This window comes from Lutra lutra, chromosome 11 (genome assembly GCF_902655055.1).
Source record: "Lutra lutra chromosome 11, mLutLut1.2, whole genome shotgun sequence".
Lineage (NCBI taxonomy): Eukaryota > Metazoa > Chordata > Mammalia > Carnivora > Mustelidae > Lutra > Lutra lutra.
Genome location: NC_062288.1, coordinates 22,056,248 through 22,073,170, shown reverse-complemented (window position 1 = coordinate 22,073,170; position 16,923 = coordinate 22,056,248). Strand labels below are relative to the sequence as shown.

General features: G+C 37.6%; 1 protein-coding gene across 4 annotated transcripts in view; it reads right to left on the bottom strand.

Annotated features, from left to right (window-relative positions):
* The window catches only part of CCDC146 (coiled-coil domain containing 146), a 117,099-nt gene that overhangs the window by 52,938 nt on the left and 47,238 nt on the right, over nucleotides 1-16,923 (bottom strand). The window lies entirely within an intron of this gene.

Genomic DNA, 16,923 nt, shown 5'->3' with positions numbered 1-16,923 from the left:
GCCCTTGCTTCCCTTGCCTTTGGCGATGTTCCTAGGAAGAAGTTGCTGCGGCCACCTTACTCATCTTTGAGCCCCAGCACATGGCTTGGTATCTCGCAAGGGCTTGATAACGTTTGCTAACCTGTTTCTGATCTAATCTTATCTTAAAACAAATGATACAGTTGGAAAAACTCTTATTCATTCACTTACTTGTCAGAGAAGGTGGGTATAAAAGAGGAATTAGGGCAAGATAACTTGGCCTGAAGATAGATTTAAAAGAGCAGAGAATGTGATGTACAAAACCAGCTCCCTCTTCTCTTCTCTTCTCCCTTCTGTGTGGTTGGCAAGGAGCATAGGTTGAGCAGAGAGGTCTGGGACTGTTCCCCCACAGCTGTCTTATCCCTCCTCTGGTGGCTCACTCCAGGAATTCAAGGGAGAGACTCCAAGGGACAAACAGGACCTCCCAAGAGTTAAGGTATCAAGTGCAGTGGACATTGTGGATGAGTAATGTGATTGCTTAGTTATGTAAGACTTCAAAGTTAAGTTATACTAATTTTAAGATAAGATATGTAGCCAAATAAATAAAAAGCATGCCTGAGCATGTACAGGCTAGAGGGTAGCATTCCTTTAAAACATTCAGATTTGTCCCACTGAAGCTGCAATTGCTTGGAACTTTATCAATCATTTGTCCCTCATTTAAAATTTTGCCCCTCTCCTTCCAAAGATCATGAGGAGAAATGGTAGCAGATTGGAGCAGCGGTAAGCCTGGGAGACCGGAAATGAGCCAGATTGAAACCCACATGCTTCTTTAAGAGCTTCAGAGGGTGAACAGATGACAAAGAGCAAAGAACTTAACAGGGCCAAAGAAATGAGGGGCAGTCACATAAGGGTCAGAACAGAATCAGAGTCAGGAAACAGAACCAGGTTAAAACTCGTGAATGACTAACATCACAAAATAGAAGCCAGAAGAGTAGGGATCAGGGGCAGGGGTGGCATGGGCCCCAGAAAGCATTGTGTTGCCAGTGGACTCTGACCAATCAGCTTTCAGTCTTCCACATGCAGAGTCCCACCTCGAGTGCACCTTTAATGATCTTGAGTGGGTTTAGGCAGTGAGAACTCTGAAAAGCCGGGGTCCTTAAGGGCCAGGGCATTTCTCACGTAAGGATTGTGAATGTATGAAGGTCACGTCCACAGCTGACCATCGTTCATCTCACTTCATAGTTCACAGACCAAAGCCCCTGCCCTGACCCTGTCCTCCGGGGGCTGGCTCCCTGGACCCGGCTGATCTCTGCTGCTGAGCAGGTGTGGACGCCCACCATCAGGCCTCCTCTGGTGTGTCCACAGCACTGCTTCTCCCAGCTGGCTGCCAGGAGGTGATAGGGAAGGGATATAACTTCTCCCCACAACAAAGAAACTTGGGACTTCTGGAGTCCACCTTCCTGTTTTGAAGATGCTTCTGCCCACAGGGCTCTTGCCAGTATTCACAGCAGCACCCTCCACTTCCCCTTCTGGCAGGCAGATTGTGGGGGACAATAAAGTCTTTCACTGCTGATTGCAGAAGTATTCTTTAAAAAAGAACAAAAACCCAAAGTTGCAGCTTGAATTTCCCCATTGATACCATAAAATGGAAACTTGGGAGCAGAATATGGGGATGTTTGAGCTCCACTCTTGCTTTTTGCTTTTTTTTTTTTTTCAAGAACATTTTTTACTTGATCCTTACTTCAGAATATATGGTTCTAAAAGATATACATATAAAACATTTCATCCAAGAAAAATAGAATTACACATTTTCCTCAAGTACACATAGAAGAATCCCCTGGTTAAATCACATAAAAAGAGACATAAAATTTAAGAAGACTGATATCATAGCAAACATATTTTCCAACCACAATGGTACAAAACTAAAGATTAGCAATGAAACAAAGCTGGAAAGTCATATGAAATATTTAATATGTGAATATTAAACAACATACACACATTGCACAAGCAATGGGTCAAATAAGAAATCGAACAGCAAATCAAAATAGGTCTGTTTTGTTTTGTCTCAAAACAAAAGAGAGGGGCGCCTGGGTGGCTCAGTGGGTTAAGCCTCTGCCTTCGGCTCAGGTCATGATCTTAGGGTCCTGGGATCGAGCCCCGCATCAGGCTCTCTGCTCGGCAGCGAGCCTGCTTCCCACCCTCTCTCTTTGCCTGCCTCTCTGCCTACTTGTGATCTCTCTCTGTCAAATAAATAAATACAATCTTAAAAACAAAAAAAAACAAAAAAGAAAGAAAACACAATATTCTAAAAATATGGAATTCAGCAAAAATAGATGTTAGAGTAAAATTTATTCTATAAATATTTGTATTAAAAAGAGTTCAAATAAACAACATCATACCATAAGGAACCAGAAAAAGGAGAAACTTAGCTGAAATTTAGTAGAGGAAGGAAATAACAAAGAAAAATCAGAAATAAATAGAGACCAGAATAAACAGTAACAAAACATCAAAAGTGATGACCAGTTTTTCCAAAATAATATAATTGGCAATATTTTAGCTATATTAACTAGGAAAGGAAGAGAGAAGACTCAAAAACCAAAGGGAGAGATGAAGAGAAAACAGAACAACAGATACCATAGAAACACACAGTGTGATAACAGATGACTATAAACAATTCTATACCAACAAATCAGATAACTTAGAAAAAAAAACCAAGTAATTTCTAAAAACACACAAGTTATCAAGATTGAATTATGAATCTTGCTTGAATCCAAGAAATAGAATATCTTCTTAGACCAATAACAAGGATGAAAGTTGAGTTAGGAATCAAAATCTCTCAGCACAGAAAAGCCCAAGACCACAAGGTTTCACTGGTGAATTCTACCAAACATTAAAAAAAAAAAAATTAATGACAATCTTAATCAAAATGTTACAAACAGGGGAACAGAGGGAACTCATTCAAAATCATTCTGTGGGGCCAGTATTACCCTGATATCAAAGCAGGATAAAGACAATATGAGAACAAAAAAATCTAATTTGTCTGAGATAAGTATTACTACTTCAGCTTCCTTTTGACATACATTTGTGTTATAAATGTCTCCCTACCCCCACACCTCCCACTTTCAATCTGCAGGTGTCTTTTGGTCTAAAATGAGTCTCTTGTAAGTTCTACTCTTGTTAGTTCACTGGTAAGGGGGCTTTAAATCCTGGCAGTGTATTTGGGCCAGCCATTTCATTTTTGTTAAATTTATTCCAAGTATTTTATCTTTTTTGATTCCATTATAAATGGAATTGTTTTCAAAACAATTGTTTTCACAACAATTGTCAAAACAATTCCATTTTTAGATTGTTTATGGCTAGTGTGCAGAAGCCATTCAATGTTGTTCACTAAAATTATTAACCATGAAAATAGAGGACAACCCTCATCACCCTGCATTTTTATGTGTTCTATCAATGTTTAAATTAGGACAGAATATCTTTGACACTCTTGTTCATTTGATGACCATCTAGAATAGGCTGATACTAAAGTACAAACAAGTATTTAATGAATGAGGTCACTATATCTCATACATTCCTCAAAGTATACATCTTTTCAGGATTGAAGTCTTGCTCACATGTCTGTCTACCAGACAAAAAGCTCTCTGGAGGCAGGATCATTTTAGTGCCCCAAGCACCTGGCATAGTACATGGCACATGGCAGGTGCTCAGCACGTGTCTGAAGAACCTGAAAAGTCTCTAGCATGGTGGGGGTGTGACATGAAGGACTGAATATCTCACAAAAGGAAATTTCAACATATAGCTTTCCCTCTCACATACACGTGTGAATTGGGCCTAATGATCACCAAGGACATCCCCAAAAGAAAAGACGTCAGGCTAGGAGGGACACCAGCAGCCTGGGGGTTGTTTGTGTGTGTGTGCATGTGTGCACATGTGTACATGTAGGTAAGAGGACATAAACTTGATATTGATTATGGGAAATTTATGGATTGATTGACTACATGTGGAATATTCATTGTCTCTACAGTTGGGAATGAGATATTAGGTGCTTTTGAATAGAAAATTTGTTCAGACATTTTCTCCTGGCCCCTTGCCATCCAGGGGAAGTCTGCAACTCAACGTGATCTATCTCTGAGGATGCATTACTCAGCCTGTAGCTAATATTAATACCTTCAGTAGGTTGATGGGCTTAACTAAAGTACCAGAGAGATTCAAATCCATAATTAAAGTAGAAAACCCAATATTAGGGGCGCCTGGGTGGCTCAGTGGGTTAAGCCGCTGCCTTCGGCTCAGGTCATGATCTCAGGGTCCTGGGATCGAGCCCCGCATCGGGCTCTCTGCTCGGCAGGGAGCCTGCTTCCTCCTCTCTCTCTACCTGCCTCTCTGCCTGCTTGTGATCTCTCTCTGTCAAATAAATAAATAAAAAAATCTTAAAAAAAAAAAAAAAGAAAACCCAATATTAGAATATTTGAATCCTAAGAAGAACTCCTTAAAGGGAAAGATAATAGAATTTTTTATAACCAAATGAGTGTCATTAAGTGTTACATTTAAACATAAGGTTAGATCCTAAGCAACTTCTTAGTGTATCTACTAATATGAACCATTAAGTCACCTTATAAATTTCTTGAAATACTGCAATTGAATGGTAACAGATGGATAGCTATTACCCATGGCAATTATAAAACAAATTATCTTGGAATTTCCTCAGAAAAGGGTGGAATATTCGGAAATTAACAGTTTCCCAAGAAACCTGGCTTCTATGATATTTGGAGATGTATTTTGTTAGCTTGTCTTAGTTTTGGAAAAAGGAAAGAAAACCATGTAATACCACAAGTATAATTTTAACTTTTTTCACTTGATACCAACTTTGATACCAAGCAAAGTAAAAAGGGATGAAAAAAAAAGTTAAAAAAAAAAAGATTGTAGCAAATATTTCACCAAACACAGCTGTTTCTAGTTCACTAAGTCAACTATTACAAAATATTTTAATGTGCCTCTGGCAAACACAAATAGCCTCATTTCATAGAAATAACACATTTCCAGTTATTCCTGATAGTTTGTAACAGTTTGATATGCAACCATTTCTATAAATTTCTCCTTTCGTCCTCCCTCCCTCCCTTCCTTTCCTTCCTTTCTTCCTCTTTCTTTCTTTCTTTTTTCATTACTACAGATTTCTGTTTCAGTAAAAGAGGATAAGACACTACCTAATCTTTAAACACGTGTGAGATAGACCTTAGTCCGTGTCATAAGAGCATAGTTCACAACTGCAAACTAGTAGCTAATAGTATAAATACATTCTGCAGAGGGTTTTACTATGCACTACTTAAAAACAAAATTAGAAAATTACCTGGCAATATTTAAAAATTGGTAGATTTTACATAAAAATGGAATTTTCAGCTTCTCTTTAAAAATTACTAGATTTGATGACCCTGGATTCATACTACAACATTACAACAATCAATTGGCATTTAGCAGAGGCTGACTTTCAGAGATACTTAAAGAGGCTGACCCTTTTAAAAGGAGCACAGTCTGCCTCACCCATTCCATGTATGGCTCATGTCCTAACACCTTGGCTGTTTCACTTATTTATGTTGCTTTTATGGATATTTTAGGCATTTGAGATTAGGACTCTGTACATATTTTATGTTATATGTATATGACATATATTCCTAGAGATAGAAAATAATTAAGAGAATGGGTCCATTTATAAAACTCTTGCACAAACTTTTTGGAGTATCATATTCCTTGGGATTGTATATGTCTCTTTTGCCTATCTGTGTACCTCCCAGAGCACAAGGGTATATGACTGCATCATCTGAGTTTAAGAACTTGACTGATACGGGCGCCTGGGTGTCTCAGTTGGTTAAGTATCTCCCTTCGACGAGGTCATGATTTCAGTCTTGGGATCAGGCCCCCACATCAGGCTCCCTGCTTAACAGGAAGTCTGCTGCTGTCTCTGCTCCTCTCCTTGCTCCTACGCATGCTCCCTCTCTCTCCCAAATAAATAGAAGTTTTTTTTAAAAAAAGAACTAAACAGTTTAAAATTTGAGATGTTCTGTTTTTCCATTTTGTCTCCTGACAACTTTATCAAATAAACACGAATTTGATACTTTTTTTGACTAATTGACATATTTAAAAATTATTTAAACTTAAATATTTTATCATTTGGAGGCTGAAATGAATTTTCACTTCAATAAAACACCATGGAACAAAAAAATAAGCTAAAAAGATTATAAAGACACTATGAAAAATTGTCAGCTAAATTTTGTTGGGACTGAAAAACAGGAAACATTCTGTTAACACAAAGGACTTAAAAAAAAAAAAAACTACAAACATTATCCTTGTAGTTAACTATCCCTTTGGTTCTGTGCTTTATGAGATTTGACAAAACCAAACCAAACCAAACAAAGCCCTGTAATTTGTAAGTGGAGTGCAGATAAATTCTTAACAACTTACTCCAGTAGTTAACCTTTTAGTAGAGGTTTAGGCAAAATAGAAAGTGAGCATCCAGTAATGTAGTCAAATGAGAGAATTATTTCCAGGCAAGTCAGACACCAGCACACTGGGCATTCCAAGAGGGGAGTTAAAGGGACGAAAATAATTTATTTAGAAATAGCAAAATTCGGGGCACCTGGGTGGCTCAGTCGTTTGGGCATCTGACTCTTGGTTTCAGCTCAGGTCATGATCTCAGGGTTATGGGATCCATCCCCAAGTTGGTTCCATGCTCAGCAGGAAGTCTGCTTGAGATTCTCTCTCTTCCTCTGCCCTTCCCCCTGCTTGCACACTTTCTTTCAATAAATAAATAAATAAAATCTTTTTTAAAAAGTAGCAGCATAAATTATAACTTTCAGTAAGTTGCAAGACTGGAAGTTCCTTTAATGTATGCTCTCCCATCACTAAAGCCCAAGGTCTGCCCCATGTGGAGCTCACAAAGACTTAAGTGAAAGAAACAGTAAATGTGACTGCTTAGCAAATAGCAGCCTTTCAATAAATATTTACTAATAAATGAGCCATTCCTGAAATGAATTTATTCAATAAATATTTATCAAATGAATGAACAGAGTACAAGCTAGTCACTCTTCTTTTATCTCTTATTGAAAGTAATGCTTAACCTTTATTTATTCATCTATTGAGAGATCGCTATGTGTTATGTTTTATGTATATTATACCTCATTTAACCCTCACAGTCACCCTACAAATAAGTATTACAATCCAAAATTTCACCCAGGCGACCCATAAGATGTCTTTTAAAAAAATAATTCTTTTAGGGCACCTGGGTGGCTCAGTTGGTTAGGCGACTGCCTTCGGCTCAGGTCATGATCCTGGAGTCCCAGGATCAAGTCCCACATTGGGCTCCCTGCTCAGCAAGGAGTCTGCTTCTCCTGCTGACCTCTCTACTCTCATGCTCTCTCTCTCTCAAATAAATAAATAAAATATTCAAAAAAAATTCTTTTAAAAATTTAAACTCTAAGCCAGGCAACACAAACAATCATAGAAAGACATATGGGAAAAATTATAGATACAGATTAGTATATATTGGAGATATTGTCTGAATCCTTTTCTTGTACAACAAGGCATGTGAATACAGTACATTTGGGAACTCCCAATTATCTTGAAAGACCTAAAGGAACTGTATTGCTTTCTAAAATCTCAGAAGCATTATATTGGGAAAGTTTTAGTATGGGTAAATTATATTTTGGTGGCATTTTTCTATAGTCTAGCAACAAATTAAGAGTACTGTACAAGTCAATCCAGAATTAGCTAGAAAAGCTAGTCTGGAAATTGGAAGACCTGAGCAGTCTTGGTCAGAGTTGGACAGATCATTTAGCTTTTCCTAGATCTGTTCACTCATCTGTAAAATGAACGAATTGGTCTTGATCACATGAAACATCATTTCCTGAGGTTTTGTGGCACTGTGAAAAGCTTGCAAACTGTTTAACATTAAAGCTCCTTTAGTAAACTCTAAGCCCTATTTGTTCTGAATATTTTGTATTAATGACTGGAATACATGTTTAGTATATTCACCTTCCACCTGATAATGTTATTTTGCTATTTGCTCTAGTACTGGTTTTGAAAACATGAAAACTCAAGGGATTAGAAGGAATTAAGTTGTTAGGAAAGTGAATGTCTCCACAACAAAACTACTTTAAACATTTGGAAATTGGATATGCTGGCTAAAAATTCACACTGTTTGTAAAGTTAAGCTGTTTGGAACTTGTATGTCCTAAAAGTTTATTTAACTTTGCTGAAGGGCAATATGATAATATAATCTGAAGCAGCTAGAGACACAACTAAGGCCACTGTCAAAATGATGGAGAAGGCATTTATTTTTCATGCCCTGATGCTCTGATTCCAATCTTATCCTATAACTTTGTTCTTTCAGTATCCATTCCAGGAAAAAGAAAATCCTATAAAATTGGATTTACATATGGATTTACTACCGTCATTAAACAAAAGATCACGGTACAGCTCCTACCATGATTCAGTTTTGCTCTCTTTCTCCCCCTCTAGTCTTTTTTCTTCGTTTCTTTGTTTGTTGTCTTTATCTCTATCTCACAGGGCTCCACTTCATTCCACTATATTTCAATCTTCTATGTTTGGGTGGGAATGAGAGGGAAAAATTATAGAAGATGGGCACATAATAAGCAGCACATGTTAGCTATTTGTGGAGCAGTGAAGAAAAGCAACTTAAACGTGGCCTAGATTCTCCCAAGTCAAGGCAAGTTCCCCTTCTGGTGCCTGCCTTAGAAAGGAGAAAAGTAAAATCCCCCCACTCTATTTACTGCTTCTCCCTCCTGACCGCCACTTACACTACAGAAGCGAAGATATAAAAAGGAGGGGAAAAATAGGAAAGGAGCAAATGTAAAAAGAAGAAAGTTTTAATATATTTACTCTTGTGTTTTTATTCTGTGTATTCTGCAGAATTTAGAATTTACTGAATTGATGAAGCCTACACTCGTTAACTTTGAGGACTAGGGAAGCTACATAGGCCGTTTGTACGGGATTAGGTTTTCTTTTTAAAATCCCTTTTGTTCTAAACACTTTTTCTGCTTTGTAAATGAAGATCTTAGAGCGGTGGTCATCAGGGAGATGGGTTAAGAACCAAAGAAATAAGCCTCATAAAGGAGAGAAAGAGCAAGTTCTCTTCTCCACCCAGATAGCATATATTCCAAGTAGCACTGATTATTTACAGACACTGTACATCCTTTGTGGTCTAATTTGGAAAAAATGACTTGAAAAGTGACCATTTCAGGAGTAGCAAAAGAAGAGGCCAATGCCATGGCATAGTGGGAGGGAAATGAGGTACAGGAAAGTGCTGGTGTGGCCCTAGGCCAGACATGCTGCATCTGCCCAGGGCTGGTTCTGGCTTGGAACAGGTTCCGCTACAACTTAAAGCTCCACCAAGTGAGCAATGTGTCTGTTTTTTCACCCTTGATATCCCCAAGCCAGTACAGAGCACCGTTCAATAAATACAAAATAAGTATTCATTGACTGGATGAATAGCTAAAACAAAGTAGATCTCTATAGTTTTCCACTGGACTTAGTGATTTAATTAAAGGATAGTCTTTTTTTTTTTTTTTTTTTTTTTTTTTTTTTTTTTTTTTTTTTTTTACCTTTTGAGGCTTTGCTGTGCTCTCATATGGCTTCTAATGAATAACATTCAGAATCATAAACCGTTACAGCTGAAAGGAGACTTAGCAATCTCTAACTTGACCCTCTCATGTTACAGATATGGAAATTAAAGCTGACTTAAGTGGCAAGAAAGTGGACGTTTCCTCAGTAAGCACATGGGTTCCAAGACTACCATCCTAAGGTTCTTTTCACTGTTATCACATCATGTTATTTTTGAGACGATCCTAGTAATGAAAGAAGATTTAGTTTAAATTTATATTTACATGTGACTGACAAAACTGTTGTATCTGTCTCCTCTTCTTTTTGTGCAGCAACAGTGGTTGCAACTAAACTTTGTATCAGTTGTCAAAAGACATGCCAAACCATTGATACATGCAAACATAATCAAAATAACTTTGTATTAAATATACAAGCAGAGGAGAGCTTTGATAAATAATAGTGGATACTTAAAAATAAACAAAATAAGGAGCGGGCAGTTTTATATCTATTGATAATGATCATGAAGTAGTTTCCTCTACCCTGAGAGATTTTCACTGAAAAGAACAGGAAATGACTCAAATCATAGATATTATCAAATGAGAAACAGAAAAGAAATAAACTAAGTAAGATACTGCGGTCTCTCAGAATGTTACACTGTACATGCTTAAAAAGATTTCTTAAGAACTTGGAAGACCTAGCAGTGAATTGCAGCCTTTACTCTTTACAACATTTAACCCATTTCATAAATTTTCTTTACTTACCAGCACAGTGGGTATCACCTTTAAGTTAACCTTTACAGAGAGTTCACATGCTGTCATTTGTATTTCATAAAACAAACTTGAGTCTTTTAAAAACGAGTCTCAGAGTAAAGACAGATTTAAAAGACATGAATTCAGCATGAAATTATCCAGTTAGCATGGAATTAGTTTAATATTTTCATTTTTCCATAATAATTTAATTCTTTAAGATGCACACTATTCTGATGAATTAATTAAAATATTAAAATAAATCCTTTGCTAAATTGTATGTTAACTTACATTTATAGACATTCTAACATATATGACATATAGGATACATTATATAGCTTATAATGTATATCCACCTAATATGTTATACATAATATACATTTGTATATATATATAAAATTTTTAAATGGCAAATAAACCAATACCCCCAAGGAATGCAAGTGCTGAAGCTGGTAGAACCAAATTAACGATCTCAGCTTAGAATGAACAGACATTTCCAAGAATTTAAATCTATGGATTTTGTAACAACATATATTCAGTCCTCATTATTCATGGATTATGTGTTTATAAATTTACCTACTCATTAAAATTTGTTTGTAACCTCAAGATAATACTCAAAGATAATACTTTGGGGATCATTTGTAGACATCCCTAGAATGGTGAACATTTTGAGTTGTCCAACGCGCAGCTGAGCTCAAAGGCGACACTCTGCTGTCTTGCTTCAGTTCTCATACTGTAAACAAGTATCCTTTCTGTGGTCTAAGGGCCACGTTTTCCACAGTTTTGTGCTTTTTGTTGGTGATTTCACTGTTGAAAGGGGTCTCTGAGCTTAGTGTTAAAGGGCTGCCTAGTGTTCCTAAGTACAAGAAAGTTGTGATGCACCTTATGGAGACAATACTTGTGTTAGATAAGATCCCTTTGACCTTTGACCATGAATTATATCTGTAGGTCATGAGTTCTATGTAAATGAGTCAACAATATAAAATAAGATGTTTTTAAACAGAAACACTTTTAAAACAAGGTCATATATTGATCGGTTGACAAAAATACTATGACCGAAGGCTCACAGAAACCTAACCCACTATGTCCTTTGGAAGCAACGGTTCAGTATTTGCTAATTCAGGGTTTGCAGTGATTTTATAGGAAATAACTACCAGAAACCTCTAAATGAGAGACAAAGAGAATGTGCAGAAAGTCATGATCTGAAACAAAAAAAAGAAAGACATGATATGATTTTCATGATTTCTTTACTATGTTTTTATTATTTGTTTTGTTTCAGGAATAAAAAAGAAAGTAGATCAATTTTTGATAAAGAAATAAAAATAAGGGCGCCTGGGTGGCTCAGTGGGTTAAGCCGCTGCCTTCGGCTCAGGTCATGATCTCAGGGTCCTGGGATCGAGGCCCGCATCGGGCTCTCTGCTCAGCAGGGAGCCTGCTTCCCTCTCTCTCTCTCTCTGCCTGCCTCTCCGTCTACTTGTGATCTCTCTCTGTCAAATAAATAAATAAAATCTTTAAAAAAAAAAAAAAGAAATAAAAATAAATACATTTTGTTTCTCCAACATTGGTTATATGAAGTTTTCTAAGTCTCTGGAAATCAGATGATAGCAAAATTAGATGTCATGCCCCATGGATCTCTTGGATCCATCATGATCCCTGGCTGGGTGTGAGGTACCTGCTAAAAAGAGATTCTGTTGATAGATAATGACTTATGGACATCTCAAGACTCTCATGGGATATTCTAATTTCATAAAATTTTAGCTGAGGAACCCCGAGTACCCCACTGAAGATCTGGGCCATTAGCACATGAAATAACTATATATTCTGTAGTCTCGTAAAGAGCGGACCTTTGGATGTTTCTCTCCTCTACTTCTTTAGAACCAGAACCCTTAAGGATTCACATAATGGATCTTTGATAGTAGGTCCATACTGGAGGGATTTCTAGTCTGCATTTATGCTAGTGAGGTACTTGCAAGACAGAGCAAAGAAACTATCAACTATTATTCTAGTTTTAATCAAAATCAGGAAATTCTTGATCTCTCTATGGGTTGCTGAAATCAGGGTATTGTTTAAGGTTCTTTCTGTGAAATTTATAATGAACTAGGACTAAGACCCTAAGGAATATTAAAATAAACATTATTTACTGTTGACATTTCAAATCAAGTAGTTTAAAAAGTAAATGTTTTAAGTTATTTATTATCCTAAAAGGACATATTCCCTAATGTATAATCAAATGCTCTTGAATTTAATAAATCAGAAACTGAAATATGTTAATAAATATAATATCTGTGAAAATATCTCAGTGCTATAAATAATGATTGTCATAGTAACTTCCTTTGGTACAAATAGAAACATAAAGTGTTTCTTTAAAAAAAAAAACTGCATTAGAGGAAATGGAAATTTACTTTTGAAATCTGACCCAAATACAGTAAATGCAGATCCTCCCTTAAATATACTTTGAATAAGAAAACAATAAAGAAGTCTGAATACATTCTGAATATAGACTGGTACAATTAATTTTCATATGTGGCTTATAGAAATTCCATCATTTGTTGGTGCTAAATAATTTGTTTAGATCTGAAAAACAAATCTGTAAATGTGCATAACGTGTCAGTTCTGAGTTGAAGGCAGATGTGGAGACGAAGGGAAGATTCTGATGCTGACATGAAGAATCAGAGGTTGATACTCAAGTCAGGGCAGATGGGGCATGAGAAAATACAGAAAGACTTTCCAGCAAAAGGGAGGAGGCAAAAGGTAAAGGTAGATGATGGCAATTCCACAGGCGCTGAGGACAAAAAGCTCTTCAAATTTTTGATTATCTGGGAGCATTCTGCTTGAAAACTTCTCTCCTAGTCTTTGCAACAATACACTCTTCTGGTTCTTGTCTTATTTCTTTGACCATCCTCTGGGTTCCTGTGGTTTCAAGTTGATTTCCACATGTATTCTGGGATGATTTCATATCAAGATGTCAACTGTTTGGTAGACATTTCTATTTAATGGCTTGTCAATGTATTCAGAACAGAACTGGTACTCCCACACTCTCTCCAACCTACTGCTCACTCCCTATTTTCATTGCCACATTACTTAACTTCAACCAGGGTCATATTTCATATTTCTCCATTGCCCTCCATTTCTGACCAGCGATCTATCTATAACTCCTTGGTAATAATGTCTGCAACCCCTTTACCACCCTTCCTGCCATCACACTAATACCTCTCACCTAGAATTCCCATTTCCTATTGGTTTCTAGTTGAAGATCCCTTTCTAAAAATGGCCCTGGGGTTGGTGAGGGGGAGGTTCCTATTGTTAATTAACATTTGAAAAATGCAGCATACATCACTTTCCTCTTGGCCAGCCATAAAACACTTTAGCGTATGACTGATATTTCTCAGATCCATTTGTCCTGAAAATATTCATCAGCATCTAGTTACTCATGTTCCAGGAAACACAATTTGGGAAACAAGAACTTGGACTATTTAAATGGCCTCTAAACTGTTCTCTTGCCTAATCTTTCCCTTTCCACTACATCAAGTATTACATCAATTATTTTATTGATAGATTAATTTCTCTAAAGTGCTTAATGGGTTACATTATTCCCCTGGTCAAAAACCTTCAGTGGCTCCCCATTGATCTAAGCAGTGGTTAAGCACCAGGCTCCCCCACAACCTGGTACCAATACACCTCTCCTGTATTACTTTGCCCCTACGTGGCAGTGTGGCATGGGAGAAAAGACATGAACTTTGGAGTCAGATCCAGGTTCAAATTCCAACTCTGTCTCTTAAAAACTGTAAAACAGGCAAGTATTTAAAGCTTTGAGCCCTTTCTCTACTCACCTGCAAGTGCTCGTGGTAACTGTAGAGATGGGAGGATGTAGTGACATAGTATTGGTGAAAGCTTCTCAAATACTTGTAGCACACCCTCTCTGGCCCCAGGGGTTAATAAACTTATTAGTCAGGTTGAAGCTCTTTCATGTAGTCACTTAGTGTCTGTCTGCAGTAAATGACTAGTGATTTATTTTTTTAATTAAGAACCCAGACAATCACCCGACAGTGTCACTGATAACTAACAAAGCAGTTCTCTACCTTTATCTCGGGAATTGTTTATGGGTCCTCAGTGGACAGGAGCCAGTTCCCACAGCACATCTAAGCTTTTTCAGTGGAGCCATGCCCTGGCCCGTGGCTAGGTGGGGCTGTAGAGCCCAAGAATCGGCAGTAGTGCTTGGAAGGCAAATGCTTGGTTCAAAGAGGTGAAACAGAGCCCATGGCAAGAGTCAGAGAGCTGAACTTTTGTTAGATTCGGAAGCTTTTTAAAGTGCTTATGATTTACTTCAAAGTCCAACGGGAAGAAAATAGAAGGTCCTCAACAGCCCTGCCCAAGAAGGAAAAAAGGGATTTTTGTTTGATTTGTTCACTAGTGTGAACTAAGTGCCTGAAGAGTGTCTCGCATGTCAAGGTTGCTCAGTTAATATATGGTGGCTGGAGGGATGGAGGGATGGGGGATGAACGAATGAATAAATGAATTAGGCCGGGGCATGCATTTTACATATGATCTAGCACAGTGCTGAATATATATAGAAGGTCCTTAATAAATAATTAACTGGGTAAATAGATAGATTGTACCCTAGCCAGTTAAGGGTGTTTAGTAATGTACCTTAAACTAAATATTATTCCTATATCTTCCTACCTTATGAAATATTTTTATGTATTATCTATACTATCATCATTCTCTTTCTTTTAAAATAATCTATCCATTCACCTACTTCTTCCTTTACAATGAGAGAGTGTCACAGCTTAAAAGCACGTGAGGAGAGAAAATGAAATTAAGAGATTAATTAGATATTTTTAGTCAGAAAGTTAAAAGATTTTGTTTAAATTGGTTTGACTGCATTGAATGGGACGAAGAATAACAAACTTCATTTTTTAAAAAAGTTGGGGGGCGCCTGGGTGGCTCAGTGGGTTAAAGCCTCTGCCTTCGGCTCAGGTCATGATCCCAGGTCCTGGGATCGAGCCCCGAATCAGGCTCTCTGCTCAGCGGGGAGCCTGCTTCCTCCTCTCTCTCTGCCTGCTTCTCTGTCTACTTGTGATCTGTCTGTCAAATAAATAAATAAAATCTTTTAAAAAAATAAATAAAAAAGTTGGAAGAAGATGGAGGAAAATGAGGCATAAGGTGTACAGCACATGCTTGACAAATTTGTTGGGAAAGAATGCTACTTGTAACACCATATTTGGTATACACTTCGCTCAAAGTTTTTATAATTATCATTCTTTTTTTTTTTTTTAAAGATTTTATTTATTTATTTGAGAGAGAGACAGTGAGAGAGAGCATGAGCTAGGAGAAGGTCAGAGAGAGAAGCAGACTCCCCGTGGAGCTGGGAGCCCGATGCGGGACTCGATCCTGGGACTCCAGGATCATGACCTGAGCCGAAGGCAGTCGTCCAACCAACTGAGCCACCCAGGCGTCCCCATAATTATCATTCTTGTATGAGGGAAAAACAGCCAGATACCCCCTTCACAGCTATAGGAACCCAGGCTCAGTAAAGGTAACGATCTATCCCTCCAATAAGAGGTAGAGCCAGGGATGGAATCCAGGTCTTCGGAGTAAATACAATTGCCAAAGTGTAAAGTGAGCCTGCCAGATTTAGAGAATCTGGAGAATGGAGAATTAGGGTGAAGAGTGTACCCGGCTAGAATGAAGGGGATATAGAGAAATGTCACAGGACATCAAGTTAAAGAAATAAGTAGGAGACAGATTATAGAGTACCTTGAGTAATGCAATAAAGAATTGGGATTTTTATCCATATCAATTATTTTGGAATTATTTTTAAAGCCAAAAATTCCTTTTTAAAATAAGAAATCTTATGAGATGTCAATATGCAAAACAAATTAAAAGTAGGTGGTTTCTCCAACGGAAGCTGTTCCCCCTTCCTAGCCCTCAGCTTCTGAGGAGAAAAGGTAGAAAACTGCAAAAAAAAAAAAAGTTTAAACCAAGAAAAGTTGGAAAAGGCAAGAGCGCTGATGTGTGTTTGGGCAAGGCCGTGACAGAGCTAGTGGCATAGGGACCCATCGTGGGAGGCAGAGAGCACGGACATAGGGTTGCCATTGGGAGGGGAAGGCACAGATGTTGGGGACAGGAGGAGAATCAGAACAGAGCCAGGAAAAGTTCAAAGATTAGCTCATGGGCAACTGCAGAATGTGACTGTACAATCACAAAAATGGTGAAGGTGAAGGAGAAGGCTGCTGGTTTTGATGAAAGTCAATGGTGTACTTTTACATGTATTTTTGTCAGATAGATGTTTCCTCTACACTGTGCTAGGGCCAGAGAATGGAAGTGAACCCCTTTCTCTTCTACCGGTTTTCTTCCCTTTTTCAAAGAAATGAAGCAAAAATGCATGGCATGAGTCAGAAAACTGTGCTTCTTGGCATATTTCTAAAAAATTTCAAGTGCTTAAGGTTTCTTTCATCTGAAAGTCTAACATGAAAAATATACAGAATCCTCCATGATCCCCTTCTAAAAAGGAAAAAAGAAAAGCCATTTTTTCCATTTTTGTAAACTTTCTGTTCTTCCGTCTGGATAACTAGTACATTCATTTTTCTCTTTAAAAGCTAGTTGTTCC